Source organism: Neopsephotus bourkii, unplaced genomic scaffold (assembly GCF_033783945.1).
Source record: "Neopsephotus bourkii isolate Nb327-2 ecotype Australia unplaced genomic scaffold, CSIRO-AGI_Nbou_v1 NB_1768, whole genome shotgun sequence".
Classification (NCBI taxonomy): Eukaryota; Metazoa; Chordata; class Aves; order Psittaciformes; family Psittacidae; genus Neopsephotus; species Neopsephotus bourkii.
Genome location: NW_026902242.1, coordinates 190,360 through 218,309, shown reverse-complemented (window position 1 = coordinate 218,309; position 27,950 = coordinate 190,360).

Genomic DNA, 27,950 nt, shown 5'->3' with positions numbered 1-27,950 from the left:
GTGTGCTTTAAATTCCCTTCACAGAGCTTTCCCTCTTTCGTCATTAGGTCATAAACTGAATGGCACAGGCAACAGGAGATCTTAGTTTCACGAAGTATGATCAGATGCCGAAAGGCCCCTGTGGGTGGCAAACACGCTTGCTCACAGCATGTTAACCAAAGCAAGTCTGGGCTTGCAGCTGGACCAGGCGTTGGGGTAACACCAGAACATGTGTGGTCAGCCCTTGAGGTGAGGCAACTGATCCCCACAGGCCATATTATTTCTGCTGTGCAGACTGTGGCTTGCTCACTCTGTCATCATAGACAGTTGTGGTTCGAAGGATGCATGGGGATGATGACAATGGGAATGGCTTTAACCTGCTAGAGGGGAGACTGAGATGAGCTCTTAGGCAGAAGCTCTTCCCTGTGAGGGTGCTGAGGCACTGGCACAGGGTGCCCAGAGAAGCTGTGGCTGCCCCATCCCTGGCAGTGTTCACGGCCAGGTTGGACACAGGGGCTTGGAGCAACCTGCTCTAGTGGAAGGTGTCCCTGCCTGTGGCAGGGGGTTGGAACTGGATGAGCTTTAAGGTCCCTCCCAACCCAAACCAGGCTGTGATTCTCTGGTTCTATGATCAGCGTGGGAGAGACCAGTGGAGATCCTCTTCTGCCTCTTGAATCTCCAGTTGGTTGGGACAAAGAGATGGAGCCTCAAATCTTGGGCAGAAATGAAAGGGAAGCACTGAGGCAACCCATCAGTAGTCTCTCAAGCTAGCTCACTAGCTTCAGGGTGTATGCTGTTGTGCTCCAGATTGGAGCTTCTTTCCAATGCGCTTGGCAAGGACATCGGGTGTGGAGGTGGAGGGAGTGGGGGTGAGAATGCCTCCGGGATCCAGATGAAAGAGGATGGAGTTCAGCCCACGCTCTGTTTGCAGTCCATCAGAGACACGGTTTTGTGTGAGAAAAAAAAAGAGGGGGAAAAAGGAAAGTGGATTTAAAAGAAAGAGAAGTGTTTAAGAAATGCCTCCCTGCCCCCGGATGCCCATTGCAGCAACGGGTTTGAGCGGCTCATTGCATTTGGGGCTGTGCCGGAGCTCACCCTGCCAGTGCTTCCTTCCAGGCAGAACTTCCCTTTCCATATTTCGTGGAGGAAATTGTTTCCCCAAGAGCTTTCCCACTGATTTGACGTGGAAAACCTAGCGTGTTCTTGTCATTGAGAATGATGGTGGGACAGCATGCAGAAGGGAAAGCCCAGTATTAAGGAAGAAAAGGCTGCACCCAGCCAACACATCAGGACTGGGTCATTTGCAAGGTAGGTGGTGGTTCTTCAAGCTCCTTTTTGCAGCCTTGCAGGTGAATAAACCGGCAAACCCTAAGTTTTTATGGCCCCACAGGCCCCAACACTTTGCAAGCCATGTCACCTCCAAGCATTTTGATGCTTGTGCAAAGCTGTTCTCCATCAATGATATGCTTAGGTCTGGCTGATAGTTGGGTGCTTTAGTTTGGTTGGAAGGCTCTATTTTTATGCTCCGATAACACTGTATTCACGTTCCTCTTTCTAAACATTTCATCTTCCCAACCTTTTAAACAGGCAACTTTCCAAGTATTCCATCCCTTTCCAGCTAAAGTATATAAACCTAACAACTAATAAGCAATTAATGCATTAGAATGCCTCGGTTGACTCTTCTTTGCATCATAATTACAACAAAAGGCATATTCCCCACATCCATTTTAAAGGCATGTTATTATCTCTATTTCTGCTGCTTGGTGTTGGGGTTTTTTAGGTGAACAACACAAGCTGAGCTGTGTTTCTGACCTTGATGTGCATGTCTCCATCAAGCTTTGCATGACAGAAGCCACCCACAATCAGAGAGAGCAGATGCTTATTCCCTGACCAGAAGGAATTAACATGAGAGACTTGAGCCTTTGATACTTGGAATAAATTCCTAAGCAGAAAATAGAGTACAGGAATGCAGATGGAGAGCAAGGTTTTCCGTGACAGGAGTCTTTCTGACAACGGTGACACAACACTGGGCCAAGTCCTCTAAAGGTGAGATGCATTGTAATCCCATTGATCCCATTAGGTGGATCTGATGGGGTGAAAGGGGTGGAAAGCCACACAGGGAAAGCAGTTAATGACACAGTCCTCTCTAAGGATCATATCTGCAGGGAAAACTCAAGGAGCAAGTGATTATTTCCTTTCCAGCCTGAGGCAGAGCAGCAGCAACATCTCTGACGGGCCCTTTCCAGCCTTGTTTGGAGAGCGGAGTCACCTACAGGCAAGTAGCTCAGTGTCCCGTCGCTGAGGGATGACAGAGTATTTCAGGCGATGACTGTGATTTATAAGGCAGAAGCAAGAGAATCGTGCTGTGCATGTCTGGTCCTGTGCTCCCAAATCCCAGACTGGAAATGTCCATGACAACACAAGAGAAACACAACAGCAAATGCATGTACTCTGTTGAGTACTACACAGAACAGGAAAACATGAGGGAAGAATGTGAAGCTGTGGTAGCACTTTTTACCCTGGAACATTACCCCAGGGCATGTGTTGCATAGGCGTACACGACTATGCAATGCACTGGGATAGCTTCACCAGGAGTTCAAGGGGCAACACGTCTGGTTATAAAACTCCTTGATGTTTAATGGGAGAGTTGCTCACCTCCATGCTGCACAGGCAGCAGTTACCAATGGCTCATTAAACCCAATGAGCCTTAAAAGAGAGTGGGAAGGACCTGGTGACACAACAATTGCATTGCATAGCCTTGCTGCATTGTTTGGCTCGGGTTTTGAGGGTGAGCTCCATGGCTGGGATGGGAGATTGGGTAGATTTCCTACAGTATTCCCTGTCCCTTGCTCTCTCCCATCAGGTAAACACAAGGGCAGACAGGGTCCCAAAATGACCCTGAGGCTGCTGACTCGATCACACTCCTCTGCATGTTCAGGCCTTTATGAAGTTCTCTACAGCACCTTAGTCCTGGGGGTTCCACTGGCATGTTGGGATACAGCGCAGTATCCAGGGAGCTATGAAATAGAGCTCATTGCTGCAAGGTTATTGTCAGTCTGCTACAGGGAAGTGCTTCTTCACTATAGATAGACTGGGAGCCTGCAAACCTAGTGAATACGAGGACAACTGCTGTGGGGTATGAAATCTGTTATAAGGATCCAATGTGGGGAGAGGCTTTGCTTGTCTGTATCCCTCCCATTCGTCAGCTCAGAGATGTGACCTCTTCAAGGGAAGCTTGAAAATGGAATTGCTTCTAAAGCAGAAAAAACAACAAACCAACAAAAAACCCACAAAAGAAACAAGAAAAACACAACTACCACCAAAATACCCACCCAGAAACACTTATTACCATGAGCCATCCCTTCCAAATGTGGGTGGTTCAGCACCTGGCAGCCTATTTTCTGAGGCTATACGGCAGCACAAGGCAGGATTGGCTCCGGAGCCACTCGAAGAGAAGTGTCAGGCCCAGGCTGCTCTGCTAAAAGGGCTAAGAGAAAGGAGAGAATGACAAGGAAGAATGGCAGGGCGTCTAACACTTCGCATCTAATGCCTCCACATGGCTGCAAGTGCCGTGGCAATTTGGCCCCGCTAACACGGATGAGGAGATGCTGCTAACATATTGCTTCCTTGTCAAATGTCTCACTGTTTTTTGCAGCCAAGTCTCCTGCCAGCGAGGCCGCAGCAGTGCCTCGCCGCTACTTTTTGCTATGCAAAGAGGTTGTTAAGCCCTCAATTGCCAATAGAATTCTAGTGGGTGGAGAGGAGGACATCTGCCTGTCTAGTCCTGTGCTTGCCAACATGGTGCTTTTATCCCTCCAGAAGCCGCGAGCTCCTACTCGAGCTGGTATTTTGACAAGCATTTCTGTTTTCTTGACACAATGGGCAAAGTGGGCACGGATCTCGCATGCCACTCGGAATATGTTTTCTGTGCTGTGATTTGCATCCTTTCTGGAGGATGCCTGGCACAGGCCTGCGCGAAGCAGAGCGAGCAGCTTGGACAGTGGGTTTAGTCTGACATGGAAATGTACCGCTTAATTACGGGCAATTGCGTTAGGAGAGTGGGAAAAGGGGGCTCTGCGGGCTGGAGTTAGGTTGAGGGGTGAAGGAAGAAGCTTTGGAGCAAAGGGGGAAAGGAGGATGGGGGTGATACTGAAGGAAATGAGCTGTTTTTCAGGAACCACACAAAAAATGACATCGGCTTTGTGTTAAATTACACAACTAAAACTCTTTACTCTCTGCTGCTGCAAGCCTGAGGGGGCTCAACTAACTGAAGCTGCAGCCCCTTAAGGGTGCTCCCCCAGAGCAAAAGGGGCATCTGTGCTCTCAGCACGGTTGCAAAACTGCCCTTGAGTCCCATCAGTACAATTGCAGTTGAAAATTGAAAGCTACCGAGGTGGCAGCAGTGGGGTAGGTGGACTCAACCCCCTGGGGCTCACAACTGGACAGCATGATCTCTCCCAGCCCTTTCCAGCCCTACATTTTGGGTAATCTCTGCTTTCACTGCCAAGTATCAGCCACCACCTTTGTAACTGCATGATGGGGCTACGGCTATGAGAGGAGGCCAAGCAGCCAGAGGGATTAGTATGGAAAAGGCTTAGGCACATCAGACTGTACAGATGGTCAGAGCCAGAATCTCTCAGGTATCACACAGGGCACAACCAGCTTTCCTCCATGCTCATCTTCACCAGGCCCATTCCTCTGTGCCAAGCATGCTGCCAAGCCTCATAAATTCCCCTCTCTGAGCACTGCTCAACAGAGGGATGCTGAGGCACAATCCAACTGCATTCTCCAAGGGTACAGCAGCCAGCACTGCTGCTCTGCCCCCAAAACAGACCCCCCTCCTCTTTTCGGGATAACCACAGAGCTAAAGGACACCTCACCTCGTGCCTTAGGAACCAGATTCACTCCAGCACAAAGGAATAACAGAGAACTTTCTTATCTCTCTGGGGACTGTGTTGAGACTCAAGCTGTTTTATTATCTAGCTTAGTTTGACACCTGAGAGGAGAAGATTGCAATCTGAAATCTGGATTGGGAAGGGAGTTAGTCAGAGTCATTTCCTATGTTCATAAATAAATGACCAAGAAGAGATACACGTCACTCTGTTTTCATTTATGGGGCGGAAAGTTCATCTTTAGAAGAAAAGGTCAGGAATTTATTGTCTTATTAAATATCTGGAGGCTTTCAATAAGGTGCTCTGTTCCTGTGACCATCTTACCCTCCTGTAATTTGATTATCCAGTCTTTCTGGTTCCTCATTGATAATTCATTTGAATAACGTGCAAATAATTGAATGATGGAAGAGAGAAAGAGACACAAATGGTTGGTCCATGCAGCTACAAAACATTAAACAGGGGAAAGAAGGGATCCCATCTGGAGCATAACAACACTCTTTGTTCATCTCTGGGAAGGGACAATAGCATATGTTATGGTTCACGTCTTCAAACCTCTACCCTGGTAAAAGAAAGGAAAGATGGGAAAAGGTAGATAGGAAAACATGCAAGGGCTCGAGAGCTGGCAGATATGAAGCCTGGCATAGTCTTCACTGGATAAGAGGGATCCAGGACATGTAGTTTGTTGGAGATCATGTTGGTCTGGACAGTTCAAGTTCTCCTTTAATATGCAAACCAGTTCAAGATAGAGAGATATGAAGCTGCAACATAAGGGGACTCTATGAGGTTGGTTGGAAGAGATGTCTGTATTTTATGTTCTGAGATCATACCCTTTCCTCTGAGTGTGTTACAGATAAGATCCAACTTGAGCAAACAGAGCAGGAAAAATGGCACTGAAACAGCTTGTCTTGTCTCTGCAGCATCACTCCCTAAAGCCTCACTTGCCCAAAACTGCCACCAACCAACAGGCCTTTGGGTAGAAAGTGGGTACCAGCGCTCCTGTCAGTCCCCAGTGCAGTGGGAATCAGAAGCTGGTTCCTACTGCAAACCATGGGCAGCTGCACCAGCCCATAAGCATCATGCTGATTTTCCTTCCTCCCACTGAGTGGTAGTTCAGGCTTCATTCAGATCCTGTGTTTCTCAAGCCATGGCCTCTGGCTGCAGAGCTCTTCTTTCTGGTGTTGCTAAGCCTCCTACAACTATGGGTTTTATGAAAGCATCTTTTCCTGGAATCTACACCCACATTTTTCGGAAGGGATGTTACTTGGATGTACTCACCCCTCTTTCAAGGACAGTCTATACTTACAGAGACAGGCAAGAGTTATGACTGAAGGTAGTTCTGGCTCTGACTCCAGGAGGGAAATAGGAACAAATAAGCAATGTATTTGCACCCATACACCCACAGATGTCAGAGGCTTTCAGTGGGGCAGCCCAAAGCACTTACATCATTTGAGAGATGAATCAGTAGCCTACAAACACATTTGTTTTATTCTTTGGCCCATGCTATGCTGGATGCAGATCTGAAAGCAGCAAAGGGCTCTGCAGACACCACTTTATCCTTCTTTCATCCAAGCTAAAACTACCTTGCTAGGCACCCATTTGATGTGAGTCTCCTGTTTTGTGTAGGCATCTCAGAGGCTTAAAACCACCTTCTACCTGCATTTGACTTTCCACCTATGTGTGACACATTTAGTTTAACTCAGTGTGGCCCCTGGGACAGCCAAAGGTTTATGGGTTTGGACAAAATCAATGCAAACACACATTGATGCTCAACTGAGGGCACTGTTTACTGCTTCCCACTTAACAAACCCCTTCACCTTTGCCAAGACACTTGTAAAGCACTGGATATGCATAACAATGGGGATCAGAGCTCTGCCTCTGCTCACCACATGTCTTTGACTGCTCTATCTGGTAAGGCGATGAGTGGTTATAACCACAACAGCAGCAGTGACATGACCACTCCTTGCACAGTCTTATTCCTAAGGAAACACAGTGAATTTGTTAAGGCCTATAAAAAGAATTCCTTCCCTTTCTTCTGGTTTTCCAAATCTTCCAACGGAGTAAGGAACCAAAACCACCATGACTGAAGAGACTTGAGCATCGCGCAGATGCAAATGGATTGGCAGAATCTCTGCATCCATCCTTTTATAGTAAAGAATAAACTTAAACATCCCAGTGATCCCTAGCTGCACATCTCACATCTGAATAATAATCCCAGCTTCCCAAATCAGTCCATGATTAGAGACAGCAAAAAGACATCTCATGTTGTTAACTGCCTCTCGCAAGAGGAAGAAAAGAATCAGGTCAGAGGGGTATTAAAAATTGATGCCATAGCGTTTTACTTGATTCATCTCTTAACAAGAAAGAAACCCCAGCATGTATTATGTATTTAGGCAATTCCTTTTAAACTCCTTCTCAAATGAGCACAAGATGGGCCAATCATTTGATAGATGGATGGCTCTATCTAGCCAGAGCGCATATTTTATATACACATACACGTGCCTACACTTAATGTTCACTCACAGCTATAGATAGAAGCATCTATACATAGAGAGAAAGGTATAAATCTATTTACATCTCATAACTGAAGACAGATGCAGAGCTAATGCTAAAATCATCTCCACACAGACAGCATCCTATTTAACATCTTTAGAAGAGGGGCCTTTTTGCCAGTGTTTGGTAGAGATGCAGGAGCCTCAACAAAGCTGCCTTGTTCCTGTTTGTGCTTGCTGCTTGTTTCGGGGTGTTTTGTTCTCCCTTTGGTCATTTTTGGGTCAAAAAATAGCAAGGTCTTGAATTCTGACTGGAATAAATCAAGTTAAGTGAGAAGCTAAACTTCCCAGGCTTTGCTCAGAAGATTAGGAGAGGAAACCTAATCTGTCTGGATGGCTTTCAGGAGCCGCGTTGAGCCCTGTTCACCAGTGTTGCTGGGGTTGCAGGCTTGCTCTGGGAGCTCTTAGAGCACAGGCAAAGCAGAGTGTTCCACACCAGGTAATTCTGGGTACACAGTACATGTATATATCCCAAAACATATCACAATCCTCTGATACAGGCCCAGGCTTTATACAAGTGGGGGTTTATACCCACTGTGCTCAAACCCCAGGGACTACAGTCACAGCAATCCGGACCAGTCCCTGCACCCCATCCCCAGTGCTGCTGTGGATGTGCTCAACCAGCTCAAGGGGAGGATGAGCAATTTCTGTCCGCTGCTGCCCAAGAGTGCCTTGATCGTGGTGTCAATGGAAGATGATGCCTCCAAAACTGGATGAGGTTTAAGTTCCCTTCCAACTCAAACCAGGCTGGGGTTCTATGAGTCTGTGAAATGATGCTGGAAACCTTAACAAGGCAAAGACCACAGAGCGGTGCAGGAACCATCTCTGTGCAAACACTCTGGCATCAGCCTGCTGTGTTCAGGAGAGGTCAGCACATTTACATGGATGCCTTAATAGGGCAGGCGCCAAAATCTCTTCTAAGATGTTTTGCAAGCTTAAAAACCCCCTCGAATACACTTCTTTTTCCCCCACATCTGCAGTCAATGAAAGGAGAGATGCAAATCTGCTGCCATTTGCATGCAAATGTTTTAACATCAAATCAGTAGCAGAATGCACAATAAACACACTTTAGATTGAAATACTCCACGTTCACTTCCTCCTAGCCTTGCTTGCAGCTGGGATCCAATTTCCATGCACGGCTCCACACAGGTGACCATCCTCCAGTGGCTCTGAAGCCAGGAAGAGTGTGGGGAAGATGGAATTACAGAGGCAAAGTAATTGCAACCAGCTCCTGACTCAAAAACCAGCTGTCATGAGAGTAAAGATGAACGTTCTCCAGCAATAAACGCTGATAAAAGAGTCTGTATCTGTCTTAAACCCTCAAGCATTCTTTATGATAAGCACCAACGTTTTGATCATAGGGAAATATGATAATTGGTTGCCTGGAGTCCACACAATCAGGAATAATAGCAAATATCTCTGTTTGCTACAGGCTTTAAACAGCTGATTTGGTGTACAACACCACCGCAAGGGATGGCAGTGCTCAGAACTAAGGGGTTTGCTTGAGCCATGTGGGGAGTACAGCAGAGCTGGGAACTGAGCTCTGTTCTCCCAGGCCTTACAGTTGCTTTTGTGTCCTGTCACCATGCCAGTTTCCATCCCCAACCCCATTCATCCACATCCCCATTCCCATCTCTATTTCCATACCTATCTCTATTCCCATCCCCGTTAACATCCTCATCCTCTTCCCTATCTCCATACCCATTTCCATCCTCATCCCCATCCCCTTTCCTCATCTATTCCCATCCCCATCTGCATACCCCCTTCATCCTCATCCCCTTTGCCATCTCCATACCCATTTCCATCCCCATCTCCATCCGTTCCCATCCCATCTCCATACCCATTTCCATCCCCATCCCCATCCCCATTCATTTCCATCCCATTTTCATCCCCATCCAGGCTACTTTCTTCTCCCTGTGAGACACAGCAGCCTATCCATGCTCTCCATCTCCATCTTCGTGCCAAGTAACACTGATTATAGCACACGCACAACAGTGCTTCAGAGCCTGTCTGCAGGGCTGAGCTCAGCCACAGCTGCACATCACTCCCCTCATACCATGACAAACCTCACCACCGCACCAGGCACATCCCAGTTTCCCTGACACAACCTGTTGGTTTCTGTGATGGATTCAAAGCTGTTTTCTGTAGCTGGTGCTTTGCTTTTCCTACCAGCAGAAAGTGTTTCCTGGTGTCTGACCAGAATCCTTCCTGCTGTAACCGAAACCTCCTCATTCTTGGCATACTTGCTCAGCTGAATATTACTGCTGCTGATTCCAGGAGCTCCTGGTGAGCCCTGTGCTCCCCCATCCCCACAGCACTGCATCTCTGTTGAGTTCATCCAGGAGAACAAGCCAAAGGCTACACTGGTAAATCACAGGATCCCAGACTGAATTGAGTTGAAGGGACCTTAAAGCTCACCCACTTTCAACCCCCTGCCATGGTCAGGGGCACCTTCCACTAGAGCAGGTTGCCCCATCCAACCATGTCTGAGGCCGGTCCACTCGCCTTTGGCTTGCAGGATGCTCTGCATTGACCCCAGCACCATGGGAGCAGGGCAGGTTGCCCTGGGCTGCTCCCCTATAGACAGATGGTGGGGTGGGAGCCTTTAAAGCTTCCTGGGTCTGTCTCTGTCGTGCAACAGCCCAGCTTCTTGTTTGCAGTGCAGACATGCCTTGTCGTGACTCACAAGCTATTAAAAGCCAGATTTCCCCCTTGTATTGCTCTACCTAAAGATATAGATAGATGCCCAGCAAGAGCTGTAAAGGCACTTAGTCTGGTTAGTTAGATCTCACTGGAAGTTAAGCACTGCATTCGCCTATTAGAAGTTAAATGCCTTTTGAAATCAAGCCTCAGGCCCTTCTGAACTCCTCAAGCAAGCTGGAAACCCCAGGTCACCTAAGACACGGGTCAGTGAAACAGAGCTGCATGCCCCTTCCCATCCTCATTTCTGCATGTGGCAAAGGTTACAAGCCTGGAGAAGAAGGAAGAGCACGCATAAGAGAAGTCCTAGTGAAATCCTGCACAAAGAACCAATGTTTTGCCAACTTAATCCCCCACTGCATGCATTTTATGGAGGACTTCTCCAGACTGTCAGAAGCAGTGAAGGAAGGAAGCACTCTGAAAGGGTCCCAGATATACCTGTCAAAGGTAGGGCTGGAAGATGCAATAGTTAGCTGGCCAGGGTGGTGTTGGCATGCACATGTATGTGTCGTCCTTCGGCTTCCTGAGCTGAAGCAGAGTTTACACTTGCTATTCAAGCGCTATTTAAAATAGAGGGTCACTGAGCTCCTGTTTTTATCCTTTCCTTCTCTTTTTCTATCCCAAGGAAATTAAAACCCCTGTTTGAGCCCTCTGTACCTGGTAAGTGAGGGGATAACTGGAAAAGCCTCGGTATAGCTGACAAGGCCAAAGATACACAGAGGAGCAGCTCAGAAATCTCAGATGCACACACTTAATAAACTTTAGGGCCAAACCTAATAACCTACTTTGCCACTTCTAAAGCTATTTAGCTGATACAAGCAACACTGACTTTCCAGGTGGCTTTGCTGTTGTTTAACCCTGTGAGAGCACCAAGTACTTACAGGGAAGCAGGCAATGTCATCGTGATGCTTCACTCTTCTCTCCATTCCCTCCTCTCATTTGCTGGTTAAGAGCCATGGGGCAGAGGACGTCTCATTCAAGTGGGGAGAGGTGCAGCTACCAAAGGAACAAGAAGGAAGCTGCATAACTCAAAGCAGAACTGCTGGTAGCAGCTGAGGGAGGGGAGAGCTGGAGAGATGATTGCCTTTCAACAGATGCAAATGTGCAGCAAACTTGCCCTGCACTGAGAAGGGTACCAATGAACTGGCGGGGATGTCCAAAGCATCTCTGTTCTGCAGGAAAGCTGCATGGTTTACAACTTGGTCTTGGAGCAAAACCTCCTCCTGCATACATGCAACACACAAGAAGGGTTGCATCCCACTCCTCCCCATCAGAGAGATCACATCAAGGACATTAGACTAAATCCAGGCTCAGAAAAAGCAGTTACTCTGGACTAGACATAATACTGGAACTGTCATGTACATAAGCACCATGGGCAGGGACACCTTCCACTAGACCAGATTGTTCCAAGCCCCATCCAACCTGGCCTTGAACACTGCTCCATCCAGTCTCCCTCCAGCCTGTGTTTGTGCTTGGGATTGTCCCAACCCAGAGGCAGAACTGTGGGATGTGATGGGATGGGATGGGATGGGATGGGATGGGATGGGATGGGATGGGATGGGATGGGATGGGATGGGATGGTTCAGCAGGAGGATGAGTAATGCAGCACACATGGGGAGGTCCTGTCTCATCCCTGCTTGCATCCCCCCATGGAGAAGCCTGGCATGGATAAATCCCAGCAGCTGGAGGGCTCTGTTGGTGAAAGCATCACTGCTGCTCCTCTTTGAGGTTGGCTACTGAGGATGAGCCATGTTGGCAGGAAAGCACATCCACTGTTCAGCATGGGGATGGAATCACCACATCAAGTGTGAAAGGGAGATCAGGATGTGAAGATAGACCCCACTACTTCAGCTGGGAGTAACATTCACCTGCCCTTCTGCAGGAAAGTGCTTTGCATCCTGATTGCTCTTTTATCTATTTGTTAAACCAAGTGTTCAGGAGGAAACTCCTTGCTGCTGTGACAGACCACGTATCCAAGGTTATCCCAGAGCACAAAGCAAGATGACAGTTGTTTTCCATCCCCCTAATTAGAACCACAGAATCATAGAATGGTTTGGGTTGGAAGGGACCTCATCTAGTCCAACCCCTCTGCAATGAGCCAAGGACACCTTCATCTAGATCAGTTGGAGAAAGCATGTCAGCGGATTAACATTAAGCAACATTCACATGGTGATTCTATATGGTTATGGGATCATGCTCCTCATCAAATTAAAGGCTTGCTCATCACGTTGCAGCAGGCAGGACCACACTCACAGCACTGATTTTAACACCCCATCCAAAGCCAATCCAAACCCAGCTGTAAGATGCTCATTGACTCCACCAAGCTTTGTTACTGGGTTTCTGCAGTTTGCTTTCCCTGTTGCATCTCAGGGCCTCTTCCTAGAGCTGGAGTTAAGGAAAACAACCCTCTGCTGCTTGGGTTTGCCCACCACTGAAAGCAACACACTGCAAACCCCAACCTGGGATGCTCAGCAAGACTTGGACATACGGGTGTAGATATAGGAAGTATTCCCATGTTTCCTTAATTGCCTTTGATTAAAAGCTCCATCTTCACCACCCTTCCCCAAAAAAAGCCCCCAGCTCCTCAGTAGCCATTTCCAAGGTTCCCAGACTTCACTGTCGAAGGCTGCAGACACATTTATTATCTTTCCTTGCGGTGCCATCTGGCATTTCTGTATCAGAAGAAGATTACATTTATGTCAAATGGGGAAAAATATCTTTCCCTGCAACAGTTGTAGAAGCAAGAAGGGGGGGGAAAAAGAGCTAAAACATTAAATCCTGTGGACCATATGGAAGGCTTTTTCTTCAGTGATCTATCTGGAGCAATTAGGAAGTGTCACAGCCAATGTGTGGATACTGGGCTTGCTGGGGATAGGACAGTGTGGCAGGGGCAGGCTACCTGAGCCACTAACACACACTGCGGCAGCCTGGAATAGCCTGGGCACATGAAATGCCCTCATTCCCTCTTCCCAAATGGGGTAAGAAGAGGGAAAAGAAGAGAGGGAACAAAGCAGGACAGCTTGCAGCATGCTAAGTGAATCAGAGCAATGGCCTTTCTTTGCCTCTCGGGGTTTTATCGTTGCACGTCTTGCGAAAGCAATAGGTGTGAACCTGCTGTGGAGCCTTGCCAGGTTTTCAGTGCTTGCTCTGTGCCTCCCGATGCTGGGGATAGTGGAAAATTACTGGCTTCTCCTCCCAGTGCTGCCACAACACAAGCAAGCTTTGGCAGGGTGGTGGAATCGACTGCTGGCATGACCCGGGAAGCATCGGATGGAGCAGCATTGCCACTGCATACGTCCTATAGAGAAGGAGCTAGTGAGCTTGGTGTGCTTGTGGTGCTCTCTTCTCAGCTTGGACATGGTAGGGGGGTTGGAACTGGATGATCTTAAGGTCCTTTCCAACCCTAATTATTCTATGATCGAAAGGTATCACCCTACTTCACAAGGTGCTGCGTGGTTGCAACCTCACCCTACAATGGCCAAGAGCATCCTCTGCAGCCCACTGGCTGCATCCTCCGGCTGGTGATTGCCAACACTGGCAGAGTACAGGGAGGGAAAAGGCTTGGTGCGAAGGTGAGAATGGCAACTGGGGATGTGTGGGTCCAGCCCCATGGATCACAGTCACTCCTGTGCATATGGGAGCCGCTACAGTCCTTGGGAAGAGGGGCAGCAGCTTCCAGCCTGCTGGCTGGGGTGGGAAAGCAGCTCCCATTGTGCCCTAGCAAAGTAGATGGGCTCATGCCAATGCCACATAGGCAACCCAGCCCCATCCTGCTGGGTGGCTGGGACACAGAGGGAAAACAAAAGAAATACCACAGAGTCAAATAGCATCACTGCCCAGGGCAGTCTTCCCTCACTCCTCTTGGGAAAGGTTTGTTGCCTCCTCTCTTTTCTTCCCCTTTCCACCATTGCTGTTCTTGTGCTAGGTCCTTTGCGAATCAGTATAGCCAAACGTTTATTCTACTTCTAGCTCCCAAAACCTTCCCCTGGGTTTTACCAGTGCCAACATTCCCCCCTCAGTCTGCTTGTCCCCAGCCTCTACTGGTTCATGGGCAGATGTTTGCTGATGTGGTGGAGGGAGGCAGTCAGACCCTGGCTGCTCTCAACCCTTCTTCTTGTGGAAGTTCATGCTTTGGAGTTCTTTTTACGAGCAACCCAGATGCGGTCAACACTATTCTGGCAGCCCTGGAGATGAGGAGCACTGACAACTTGCTGCTCTGCCATGTGCTGCGGTACCCATCCTTGACCCAGGCATCCTCCACGTCAGCATCAGTTGCTGATGTTCCATGGTGCAAGGCTGTGCCAGTGGTGAGCAGCAGTGACCTGAGGCTGTCACTGGCACCCCTTTACCTTCTCAGCCCATGATCTGAGTCTGCCAAGGGGCAGGGAGGCAGCTGAACATCACCGGGATAACTTAAAGGACGTAAAGGCACGTCATTCAGGAAAGGCTTTATCGATGAATTTGTCCCACACCAAGAGCCATGGGTGAGTTGGGTCAAGGAAGGATGTCCAGGAGACAGTGGTGCTTCAAATGCATTTGAGACAGCATGTGTGAGCAGCCTGGTGATGCTCCAGATGCCAGCCTTCTCTACTTTGCCCCAAAACCTTTGTGAAAGCAGCAGTAGCCCCCGTCTGAGTGACTTCTGTGTCATTTTAATGGTGAGGCAGCAGTGGGGTGGCATGGGGATGCCCTTCAGATGGGGGAAAATTTCCATCATTGCCTTTTCTTTGTAAAAATGCTTTTTAAAATAAGGAATAAGCACAAAAGCCTTTCCTACCGGTGACAGAAAGCAATTCTTGACTCAGATCTGCTTAGCCCAGGGGCCTAACAGCAATGGCTCTGGCAGCTTCTCTGCCACTTGTGGTCTATAGCAGGGGTGTATGTTTAGGAATAGATCATGATGTCCAGGTGAATACACAGTGATACTTTCCCAGCTGGATTTGGCTGTGCTTTAGGTCATTTCTGCTTCCGCCAGCTCCAATTACTTGTGCAACTGGCTTCCATGAGAGATCTGCTCCAGTTACTGCTTCCGAGTGGTACCGAGTATAACAGAATCCCAGACTGGTTTGGGTTGGAAGGGACCTTAAAGCCCATCTCAATCTCCCCTCTGGCAGGTTAAAGCCATTCCCATGTCCTGTCGACAGGACACTTATCCCTGTATTGACCTGTCAGCAGAAGCCAGTGTGCACCCCATCCCCACAGAGCATCCCCAAACTCATTCATTCCTATCTTTGGACAGCACCATGAACGTTTCCAACTTTTCCTGTTCCCAGCAGTGAGTCCCCTACACTTCTGCAGCCAGTTTCTCCTTTTCTCACCTTGCCCCTTCATTAGGGAAGCCCACTCCTCTGTTAAACCCCACCTTGGCTTCTTTCCTCCCATGCTCATCAGGAACTCCTCCACCTCTGCAGGTTAGGGCAGGAGGTCCATCCTAGCTCTGCACTGGGGAAAACCCTGTCCTGCACACCCAGCTCTAAGCAGAGAGTTGAGAAAACTAGCCTTCCCTTCTCTCTGGTAAGAGCATTTCAGCTGCCGTACCTTTCCCAATGGAGCTTTTCCCCATCGGACACACTGGCACCATGCTCCCGCCCTTTCACCACAGGATGCTTCAGGCAGCATGAAATACAAGCTAGTCACCAACATAACAATTACCTACATAAATACCTCTATAGCCACACTCTAATTCATAACCTGCCTGCTGTCAGATATTAAAGCCTGTGAGTCCTTGCCCTGTGGTAATGCCGATCTGCAGGAAAATAAAGGGATGAGGGAAAGAAAGAGGTGTGATGGGAGGATGGATGTCAGCTCAGGGATATAGGAGAGGAAATAAAGCTGGTGGTCTGCAAGGATCCCAGGTTTTATCTACTATCTGTTCTATTTCTGTTCTGGGAGAACTGGGAAAAAGTGTATCTGAGGTGAAAGGGAAAATTTTATGTTGCTAAACCAGAAAGATTTCATCCCTGTCCCGGCATTAGAACGATTTCCATTTCAAAAGCAGGCTGTGATTCTGAAATGAAAATTCAGACCACCCATCCCCAAAGGCTGAAGTGGGATGTTCTGATAGACCTCTTCTTTTTGTTGTATTCCCTCTTGGGCCCTTTTTGCCTGAAATCCATCTATTCCTGCAAGCAAGCTTTACATTTGACAAGCAGCAACTTCTCACCCCTTGAATCTTCAGCAGGAAGATTCATCCTTGTTGAGGTCCCTCTGCCCTTGGATGCAGTTTTCCCCCATCCTTACTGCTTTATTCCTCGAGGATCAGGCAATCTGCACACGTGCCTCTCATTAGCACTTAATACATAGCAAGAGGAGATTATACCTATTTCTCCCATCCAAAATAAACCTGTAATGTTTGAAAATAAATGGCAGTAATATGCGCCAGCAGGTGTTACCTCTTCAATGTTGTCTTGTTTGTAGCCACTCACAAGACAACATTCTCATAACATCAGAGGTAAGCAGATGGCACTTATTAATTTACATTGCAAATACACTCTAATATATATACATTGAACAGCCAGTTCTGTGGGAGGCAGCTTTACCTGGCTCACAGGGTACAGCACAGCCCAAATGCTTCACCTGAAATCAGAAACGGTGCTGGAAGAGCATTGTCCCATTGGCTTCACTTCTGCTGGAAACCCCCTGATTTTCCTAGCCCTGAAATACAGCTCTTTTAAAACTACTTTCGTTTGGCACCATCTCTGTTGGTGCAATTGAGCTGCAGCAAAGGTGGTGATCTGGATGCATATCACCATGGCACAGAGCTGGGGGCTCAGAGGACTCCTATCAGAGCTTTGTTATGGAACAGCACTCAGAACGTTATTAAAGCTGGAAAACCACAGGTTCCTGTGTGCTCTTTTTCCTCTTGTCCCTTGTTTCTTGGGAGAAGAGACCAACCCCACCTCACTGCAACCTCCTTTCAGGTGGTTGTAGAGAGCAAAGGGTCCACACGGATGTGGATACCTCAAGCTTCCTAAGGTGGTTAAGAGTAGCGTGGTCCTGTCCCCTTCCATCTCCATCCTCTGATTTCCTATGGATGATGATACGGTTGCCTCAGGAGGACATGATCCACGGTTCCCATCCACCTCAGGGGCAAATGTGTGCCATTTGTTATAGCACAGAGGAAGAAAGGTGATTTACACCCCCTTGGAGGCCTATTTCCATAGGAGTCAACCAGTGCCCCAAGGCACTGCAGTGGAGGGAATTACACCCCAAGTTATTAGAGGCAGCAAGCCTCCAGGCAGCATGAACACAGCATATGTCCAAAAGTAAACAGATTGCATGCAACTTTCCTAACATGCTGAGGGGCCATCAGTGCTGAAATCGCTGTTCCTGAGATGTGGAGCTGACTGTAAGGAGAGGGATGTGTGGTGGGAAGGAGCTGCTGGTACTGTTTGCCCCCCTTTCTAGGGAGCGGTGGCCGCATGTGGTGGCTGTGCTGAAGGACGTGCTGACCCATCCTGCTGCAAGCGCATAGAGATGGAAGAGCTTTGCAAAGCATGCAAGGTACCTCCTTGGCTGGGCCACCCCTCAAACCCTGCTCCAGTAATGATTGGGGCTGGATGGGGAATTATCAACGCAGATGGACTTAGACTGAAATAGCTCTGTCCCATTTCTCCTTCCCACCCCCAACTTGTATCTCCTGCAAACTGACACAGTTGAAAGCTGTTGACTGGCTTGCTGGAAGAGGCACAAATAAATTGGCAGCAAAGGGGACAAAAAGCTGTACCTTCTGGCTAATGGTGTCTCAGAGGTCCTGAGCCCAGCCTGTTTGCTATGGACACCATGGCTGCAAAGCTCAGCCCAGCTCTGAAGGCTATAGCAAGCAAGGACAGCCCATGGGCTGCAGTGTAGCCTCCAACCTTCCAACAGCATCCAGCCTATCTGGTAATCTCTGTGCTGCCTAGTGCAGGGGCTGATCCTAAATCCAGCTCCCACCCATCCTGTTTGGACACCTTGCCTGGAGAGCTGGGGAACCTGGTCCCCCACTATCCAACCCATGCTGCTGGCTGGCTTGCTCTGTTCTTGACTGGACCTCACAGCATCAGCCTGCTGGAGCCCACTGCTGGAGGTGGACACCTCACACATCCCACCCCACATGGCTCCTAGAGACCCCCTTGGCAACTTATGGGGCAGACATAGAATCATAGCATGGTTCCAACCTCTGCCACAGGCAGGGACACCTTCCACTAGAGCAGGGTGCTCCAAGCCCCTGTGTCCAACCTGGCCTTGAACACTGCCAGGGATGGGGCAGCCACAGCTTCTCTGGGCACCCTGTGCCAGTGCTTCAGCACCCTCACAGGGAAGAGCTTCTGCCTTATCTCCAACCTGAACTTTCCCTGTTTCAGTTTGAACCCATTACTCCTTGTCCTATCACTGCAGTCCCTGATGAAGAGTCCCTCCCCAGCATCCTTGGAGCCCCCTTCAGACACTGGAAGCTGCTCTGAGGTCTCCATGCAGCTTCTCTTCTCCAGGCTGAACAGTCCCAGTGTTCTCAGCCTGTCTCCATACAGGAGGTGCTCCAGCCCCTGAGCATCCTCATGGCCTCCTCTGGACTTGCTCCGACAGCTCCGTGTACTTCTTATACTGAGGACACCTTTAAATGAGAAATACATCTTAGTTGGCTCAGTTACCTCTTGAACTACAAGTCTCGTGGAAGATTGTATCTGTTCAATATCTGGTTTATATCTGGTAAATCTATTATTTAAGTTCCAGTGCTTGTCTTCAGTGGAGAAAGATGACAGCTCTCTGCCTCCTTTTAAAATAGACACTGTCTATTTAAATACTGGTTTGAAATCCAAAGGCTTTTCCGTCTCTGCAAGGTACTGCTATCCATTGCCATTGCAGTTGATGCAAGGCTATAATAAGCTCAAAGCATCCACAGAACGGTGGCCCTGCCTCGTGGGGCTCCCACAATGCTGTGTACCACAGATGCTGCGGGGCACACTGAAGTCATGCCATGGGAAGGGGAGCCTGGGGAGCTGTGAGCTGAACCCAGCAGGGAACAACACAAGACAATAGATGCCTCTGTTCCAAAAATAGCTGGCGATGTGGATGCTTCCAAGGAGGAACACGACTCTGGGGAGGGCATGAGGCAGGCAGCAGCACGTTGAGTGCCGGAGGAGCCGGACAGGCACATTTCAGAGGTAACGTGGCAGCCAGCGGCCTGAACCTGCAGTGGTGAAACTGCACTGAAAGACACACTGGGCTTGGAAACTGGTTGTGCCAGGTTGGCAGGGCTCCTTCAGAGAGCCTCAAATGCGCTGCTTTCCCCCAGGGTATGACCAAGCACTTCAAGCCTGTTCCTACCGTGACCACCTGGTCATGCTCTGCATCTCTCCCCATCATCCCTTGGTGGGTTCCTGCAGCTCTTTCAAAGGGGAGGGATGTGCAATAGTCCCTCTCCTGTAGTTGAGCCTCTTATCTATTACCCAGGCCAGACGGCAGAGTGGCTTTGTGCCTGGCAGGGCATGTAGAGCCTATGGTGCTGCTGCTTGCCTTGCAAGGGCTCAAGGCTCAGTGCACAGCTCCTGTGTTTGGAACTCCATCCTTCACGCTGCAGAGCAGGGCCAGCCCTGGGGCTACAGCATGCCCTCAGGTTTAGAGGGATCATTGCTTGTGTCCCACAACAGGCTTAGTGGGAGACCAAGGGATGAATGGAGCAACAGTGCCAGATGCCATCGCTAAGTCTGACTCGCTCTGGACACATGGGCTTGACATTTCCAAACAGGAGCAACAAAGCATCCCCATTGCCTTTCACTGCCTCTCTCTGTCCTCAGATTGGCTCCCATTCTTTTCAACCCCACCACATGGTGCTCAGCCACAACCTCCAGCTCACACCTGTGACCCTGGGGACTTCCATAGTCACCCTGCTGAGTGCTGGTGATGCCCAGCCAAAGCCAGGTAGGTCAGCACAGTGCAAGTATTGCTTCTAACCCATGTCCCCAGCATCACCTGCATTCAGCAGCTGCTGTGAGCCCCAAGGGAAAAGTACAACCAACCAGCCAACCCATCAGCACACTCAGACAAACCCAGAAGCGCTGATGGGGATGGCTCAGCAGATGTGGCAGAGTTTGGGATGAACATGAAGTCTTCTGCACAATGCCACCCTACAGTTCAAGTGGGACCATCTCTAGTGTACCTGCTGCTCAGGTGGTGTCGGAGAGACAGTTTCCCACCATTAACAGGACAGATGCAGCCATCTGAGCATCTTCCTGCTGATGCAGATGTTGTGGCTCTTTCCTGCAGCCATCCTCCAACAAATAACCTTTAAACCCTGTTCAAAACCTAGGTGCAGAATTAAAGCGCCTGGGCATCACGGCATAACATCATCCCTGTGTGCTTTAAAACCCACATGCCGTCAGATCTAAGCAAGGACAGCACCTAACCCTCTCTGTTGCAGCCACCCTGGTGCCCATGGCTAGATCTACAGGACCTGAACAATGGAAGAACATCACCCAAACCTGCAGAGTCTGCACAGGGGAAAGGAAATTCTCTTCAGCTAAGTGATAAGGCAATCTCCCTTCATCTCTTACTGCTGCTTACTCCACCCCTTCATTCCTTCCTTGCTTCCCAGGTTGCACCCAAAAAACCCTGTGCTCCCCAGGGTTCTGTACCCTGCTCTGCAAGCAGGTTTCCCCCTGTGACAGCGTCACATTGACGTCAGGGAGGCAGCAAGGGGCATGCTAATGGGGCTTCTTTCATAACTTGTCTGCCCCGGGGGCACTTGTTAAACGTTGGAGCTGCACAATACACAGATAACTGCACTGCAGGCTGGTTGCAAGCAGTCCCAGGGGAACCACGCTGGTTTCTCCTCACTGCCAAACAAGGAACAGAGCAAACGCATGGAGAAAGGAGGCTGGAAAAGGGCAGGTACTGCTCATGGCTGGTGGGGCTCAGGTTGCGTGCACAAGGCAGCTTGCTGCAGTGATTTCTATGTGCATTGCTGAGCTGGCAGCGCCCATACAGGGAGAAGCACTTCTACAGAGGGAGGAAAAATAGTTTAAACTTCAAGTTACTGAAGACTTTGGAGCCATTCCTGCAGGGAATCTTTTGGTGCTGTTATGATCAAGTGAAGCTGCAGGAGGTGACAGTGGCGACAGCTCTGGTCAACAGAGATTCATAGCATGGTTTGGGTTTGAAAGGGACCTTAAAGCTCTCCTTCCTGAAGTCTCATCTCAGTCTCCCCTGTTCTGGCAGGTTAAAGCCATTCCCCTTGTCCTGTCCCTGCAGGCCCTTGTCCAAAGCCCCTCTCCAGGTTTCCTGTAGCCCCTTTAGGCAATGGAGCTGCTCTAAGGTCTGCCCTTAAAGAGCCTTCCTTTCTCCAGGCTGAGTTCATTCCAGTGGACTCCTACAGACATTCCCCATGCAAGGCTATGGGCTTTCCAGGAAGAGGCATGATAAAGGCTGGAGCCTAAGGACAGGGCTGTCCATCAGGGGTCTGGCCACAAGCCTGTTTGGAGACTTGATTTATCCATCCCATTCTGCTGACTCAGTGCCCTGGGTATCCACACTGAGCATCAGCCCCATCAGGAGCACATCAGAGTCACCCTGCACTCTCAGTTGGACACAGCCATGTGCAATGAGGAGAAGGGTCTTTCCATTTCTCCATTTCCCTTTTACTCAAGCATCTTTTTGGGGGGGAAGAAATCAATCCAAAAGGGTTCCACAGTTCTGCCTTCTTCTCCTTCATGGATTATAACATGGATCACCTCAGCTGCTGGACTGCTCTTGCTCAAAAAGGGTTGTTTGCGATAACTCCTGGCATTGCTGTAAGTACAATACTGGCCCTGGGCTGCAGAGAGGGCATCAATTTAGGCCATATTTTGGGCCACAACCCTAATTTTCAGACTTTGATCTCTCCTTCCCACATAGTGGAAATCCATTTCTTCTCTTTGGGGAACCTATTGTAGACAGAAGAGACCAACATGGTTTGCAAAAGGAAAAGAATTACTATGAGTTGCTTTCTAAACCAGTTTTTATTGATGTGCTCCCGGTCTCCTTTTTCCTGGTGGGTAATTAAATCAATTAACAAGCATCTGTTTATTTATTTCCCTCCTTTCTGGATGTAAGCACTTTGCAACAAGGGCCTGCTGTAGCTTGCCTGCCGATACATGAATATTTAGGCAATCACTTGCCTCTATCTATAGGGACCTGCCTCCTCTGGCTCCAGGAAGCACAAGCTCCAGGCTGGGCAGCAATGGGGCTGGGAGCTTGGTGTGTAGATGACGGAGCACCACCATTGCCAGCTCCCTGCCACAGTAGGACCTATCCAGCAGAAAACCATAGGTTTGTAGAATCCCATCCTGCTTTGGGTTGGGAAGGGCCTTAAAGCTCATTTTGGCAAAGCACCTCAGACACTCTTGAAGCCTCTGTTTGGCTGTTTTGTGCCTCCATAGACCAAAGCTTCAGCATCCTTCCAAAGAACAGGCTTTGTGCGCCATGCTTGTGGGGAAGCCTGTGGAGGCTGGAAACCAGCTTCCACCTCCAATCAGCCTGATTTAACATATCACCCCACCTATGGCTCCCCAAACTCACACACTTGCTCTTCCTGAATGGGTGGGAGAGGAAGCACCAACAGGGAAGCAGCAAATCCCTAGGAATTTGGCATCCTTGTGTTCAACAAGGTGCATCCGAGTGCATCTCCACCAAACCCACCAACCCTCCTGGGCTGCTGCTTGGGCCTGAGGCTTCTCCCTAGAGCACTTTGGGGTGCCCAGAGCATCCCAGACACTGTTCTCCCCAGCTCCCTTGCAAAACAAGCTCCAGACACCAGAGCCAAAGGCTACAAACCTGGCGAGTGACATTCCCACGTGGAAGAAACAACTTCTTGTGATACCTTCAAAGAGTTATTGAATCAAAGGAAGCACAATTAAGGAGGCCTAGGAGCAAGAGAAAAGGGATTAGCAGTATCTGGGAAGAGCATTCATCACAAGCAAGCAGTTTGCAGGGGCACATCTGCTGCTGACTCCTCTCTTCCAGATGCACCGGTTTTATTGCCTTGTCAGCAGGATGGATGTTTACTCCCTTTTAAAGCCGTCAGGCAACTCGGATGCCGAAACGGGTAATGCTAAACATGCTTGTTTTCCAGGAGAGAGGCGGGGGGAATGATGCTTGGAGACAAGGGAATTGCCGGAGCAGATTTACATTGGCCTTGCGTTATCTGCTCGTGATGTGAGCCACCTTCAGTGGCTCCAGAGGATGCCGCAGGAAAGCCTGTGGCTGACAGTCGCTGTGCTACCTGGTCCCCTGCACATGTGCCTGGGAGAAGGGAGGGATGGACTCCTCACGACACTATCCAAATGCCTTGGCTTTGGTAGTTCAATTAAGTTTAAATGAGCAGTTAGAGTTCAATTACAGACTTTACCATTGCAGCATCCACCAGTTGGCTGGGTTTTCTCCCCTGCTGCTCCTCAGACAAGATGAGGCCAGGTTGGACGGGGCTTTGAGCAACCTGGTCTAGTGGAAGGCATCCCTGGGCTTGATTTAGGGTTTCTGGGAGCTGGCACAAACGCATGGAGAGCCTCCTCCCATGAGCAACATGGATCCTAGGGAGCCTCTTCCCATGAGCAATATGGATCGCAAATGAGTGGTAGCAACCATCCCATCCCACGATGGTCACTGCCACTCATTTCAGAGCTCACAGACATTTGCCATCAAGTTTTGAGACAACTCAATGCATCAAATCATGGTCTGGGTTTCACTCAGACGGAATGCAGGCTGGTAGTGACAAGATGTCAGACCCCTTTTACTGCCCAGCCATTCTTTAGGATGAACCAGTCCTTGTCACCAAGCCCCACCGCTGGTAACTGAGCTTTTGCAGCATCAATCTGCAACACCCAATACAAGCAGTACCATCTCTCCTTGCTCAGCTGCTTATGATCCTTCAGCCACACATCATTACCCCAATCTATTGCTGTCCCAAACCCAAGGCAGAAAAGGAGCACGGCAGTGCTGGTCTCTCCTGTGCAATTCTGAGCAGTGATTTACACCCATCCTATTCCAACAAGAGACCCAGAAAAAGCCTCCAATCTTATTTACAGCAGAATCAGGAAGTATGATAACAATAGTACTAACTATTGGATGAAATTTGCCATAACCCCCGATTTCCATGTGACAGTTGACTGAAGGCACCAGAGAAATTCCTGTCAAATGGCTCTGGTTGATAAATGAGATCCCTTCGGGTCAGTGAAGGGCTGGGACTTCAAGTGGCAGCCCCCTCACCACACAGCAGTTTTGGGGTCTACCCAATGGATGTGATCCCACTGGGACCATTCCTGCCAGCTCCCATTTTATGGGTGGCCACACTCTGGGTCTGCTGGCTGGTGGGAGCAGATGGTCTCTGAAGCACAATCGATGCTGCCAAGGGTTGGCTTTTGTTATCTGCCTTGGCACATGCGGGCTGTAAAGTGGCACCTCTCCATCTCCTCTGCCACCCACCCCCACCAATGTCCCACTTCCTCCTGCTCCAGGGACAGATTCTGCCTAGGTTTTATTGTCTGGCTTAATCAGAGGCTATAGTAGCAATAGAGCACATCCTGGGCACACCAGCTAATGAGAGCGCATCAACCTGCCTCACCTTGATGTCCTCACCTCCCCTTTTCCAGCATGAGGAGGTCAGTGCAGGCTCTATATATGCCCCACAGCCCCAACACACAGAGGTCCCACCAGCCAGAAGCAGACCAGGACACAAAGGAGGTGGTGGCAAATCCAGCCCTCAGGAATGGGAGTTGTGTGCTTAGCTCTAGGACCACAGCACCACTGCCAAATGCTGCCTGGCACCAAGTGTGGGGCATGGGAATAGTTGGAGTTTGCGGTAGCAAAGCTTGATTAAGACTATATATATATATGTATGTACATATATATACACACACACATATATATGCTCCTGGATAGCATCCCCTGGTGGGGATCTGCTTTTAAAAGTCAATAATAAACTGCTTTGGACAGATTTTGCTATTTTTGCTATTGCAGTGCTTCATTCAGTATGTGCATTCGTGGGGGCTACAGTGGGGAGTCACCAACATGACTGCAGTTGAACTGCAGTGTTAGGGCAAGAATAACTATCCAGGACACAGGGAGGAGGGAAATCTCTTCCTCTTCACTCCCCTAAGAAACCCTGTTCATAACGGCATCCTCTGACCTCAGTGCCTCAGCACCCTCACAGGGAAGAGCTTCTGCCTAAGAGCTCATCTCAGTCTCCCCTGTTCTGGCAGGTTAAAGCCATTCCCCTTGTCCTGTCCCTACAGGCCCTTGTCCAAAGCCCCTCTCCAGGTTTCCTGCAGCCCCTTTAGGCACTGGAGCTGCTCTGAGGTCTCCCCTTAAGGAGCCTTCTCTTGTCCAGGCTGACCCAGCCCAGCTCTCTCAGCCTGGCTCCAGAGCAGAGCTGCTCCAGCCCTCCCAGCAGCTCCATAACCTCCTCTGGACTCACTCCAACAGCTCCACATCCCTCTTGCACTGGGGATGGTTGCAGCAGAGAAGCATCCCTGGCTTCAAAGGATAACAGAAACATGCTCTTACCCATGGACCACAGCAGGGATTGCCCACCTGACTAAAACACAGCGTACCTGCGAGGTCAGCCTTTTGCTACTGAAGACGAACTTTCTGAGGGCAGTTTGGCACCAGCCAGTGCAGGACCCACACTCGGCATCGGTCCCAGCCGGGCTCCATCCCACTGGTTAAGCAGAGATGTACTTCCCCCGAAGCTTTTGGCTTTTGTAGAGGCTTTCTGCCGCCTGCAGGTGGAGGTGGGGGTGCCAAGGACCAGCATCCCCTAACAGAGAGATAGAGCCTGTTGCAAGGATGCTGGCAGGATGAGGTGGTCAGCACTGCGAGCCAGCCTCTGCATGGGGAAATACAGAGCATCCCTGGCAGGACCCATCTGCCTGATCCACCTGGGATCGGTGGGGTTGGCAGCACCAGATGCTGAGAGTTTGCAAAGGGCAGGCTTTGGTGGCAGGGAAGCTGGGAAAGCTTCCCAGGCTCTAGGGGAGAAGAGATGGGATCATTATTCCTCACTGTGTGCATCCTATCAACAGCCTGTAACAACTGCCTCCAGCTTTAGAACTGAGCTGCTTTCTGTGACTTTCGGGGCAGAAGATGCAGCGAGTGGCATCAGAGGGCTCACAGGGGATTAAAGGAATTATTCCCCCTCCTTTTTCTTTACACATAATAGGTGAGGAGGAGCATAGGGAAGAGGCACATCGTGACCCACAGAAAAGGGCACTTGATCCAAATTCCAGGGAGGGAAATGAGAAGCATGATGTGAGTTAAGTAACTGGTACACAGGAGGATGAAAGACAAAGCAGTTCAGGCACAGGGGCTACTTTGCAGGCGGAGGGGGGGGGATGGTTTCAGAGAGTCTTTATAATGCAGCCCAATTAGGGTCCCTCTCACAGTTGTTCTTATTGCCATTAACAATTACCTCTACCTAATGCTTCCCTCTTCTAAGCCCTTTCCAGGCCCTTGCATCCTGCACATGGATACAATAAAGATGCCAAGAGCACTAGAGGTAGAACCCAGCAAGAACGAGCCTTTTGGGACGCACAGGGACTCCCTGTCATCACAGCTGTGCCAAACTCCAGGAAAGGGGAGACCTGCATGGGGTCACTCATTGGGAAAACAGAGAAAAAAAGGAAACCACAAACCAAGGAAAGAAAGGAAGGAAGCAACAAAAACAGCAGGTTTCAGGATGGACATGGGAAACTCTCTGTGGGGAAGGGAGATGTTGTTATAGTCACTTGAGACATCATTTAGCCAAGCATCCCTACAGGGTACCCTGGGGTACCAGCTACCTTTTGCCAAGATTTCTGTGTGTCCCTGGCTTTAGCACAGCATCCTCCTCCTGACAGAGGGATGAAGAAGTCCCTTGTGGCCATTCCTCCAGGACATCTTGTCCTTCCCAAAGGGTGGAACTCTCCAGGACTTTGCATGTGTTTGTGGCCCCTGCCCTGCGATGCTGTAACCACACCACTGACAAAGGGACTGCTCTGGGCTCCTGTTCAACAGGGAGATGAAATAATCCCAATGGCATCGTCTCATTTGGCCTTGCTTTTGCTCCAGCTGCTTTTACAGAGATGCAGCTGCCTTTGAGGAGCACTGAATGGGAGGAGGAGAGGGTTTGGCATCTGCCTCCCCAGTGCCCCCCGCACTTGGAGGTGTTTTGCTGAGGAGACCCATAACAAGAGCAAGGCAAACATGGGCTGTGGTCATGTCTGGATTGCAGGGCAGGCTTTCCTGTTTGCACAAACACAAGGCTCATTGGGGGATCATCACCTTCACCTCCTCTATTCTGGCCTCCCATTCCTTGCAAGAGGCACAAGGGGTTACGGCACCTCCGTGCTTGCCATGGGCTTTAGGCTGGGTTAAAGCAAACAGGGTTACAAGTCTACATCAAACTCAGCTTGCTGCTTCACCTGCCACAGCTCTGATTCAGGCATAAGTGCTACTCAGCTCATGTTCCTGTGGGGATGACGGAAACCTCTGCTGCTCTATAGTTTGTGGGCAAATCTGATTGTAGTTCACTCCTTGTCCTGCTCTTGGAGGTCTCCATCACACATTGGGAAGGGGAATGAAGCCTGGCAGGTAGCAAAGAACTTGCTGAGCCCATCCTCTTGCTGTAGAGAGGACACTTTCCCTCTGCATCCCCACTGAGGCAGGAGACAGCATTTGCTGGGTCTGGGATTTCCACTTTGGTCCTCAGTCATAGATCATACAATTCCAGCCTGGTTTGTGTTGGAAGGCACCTTAAAGCTCATCCAGTTCCAACCCCTGCCACAGGCAGGGACACCTTCCACTGAACATCCTTACCATTTAGGTACAGGCCTGATGACAA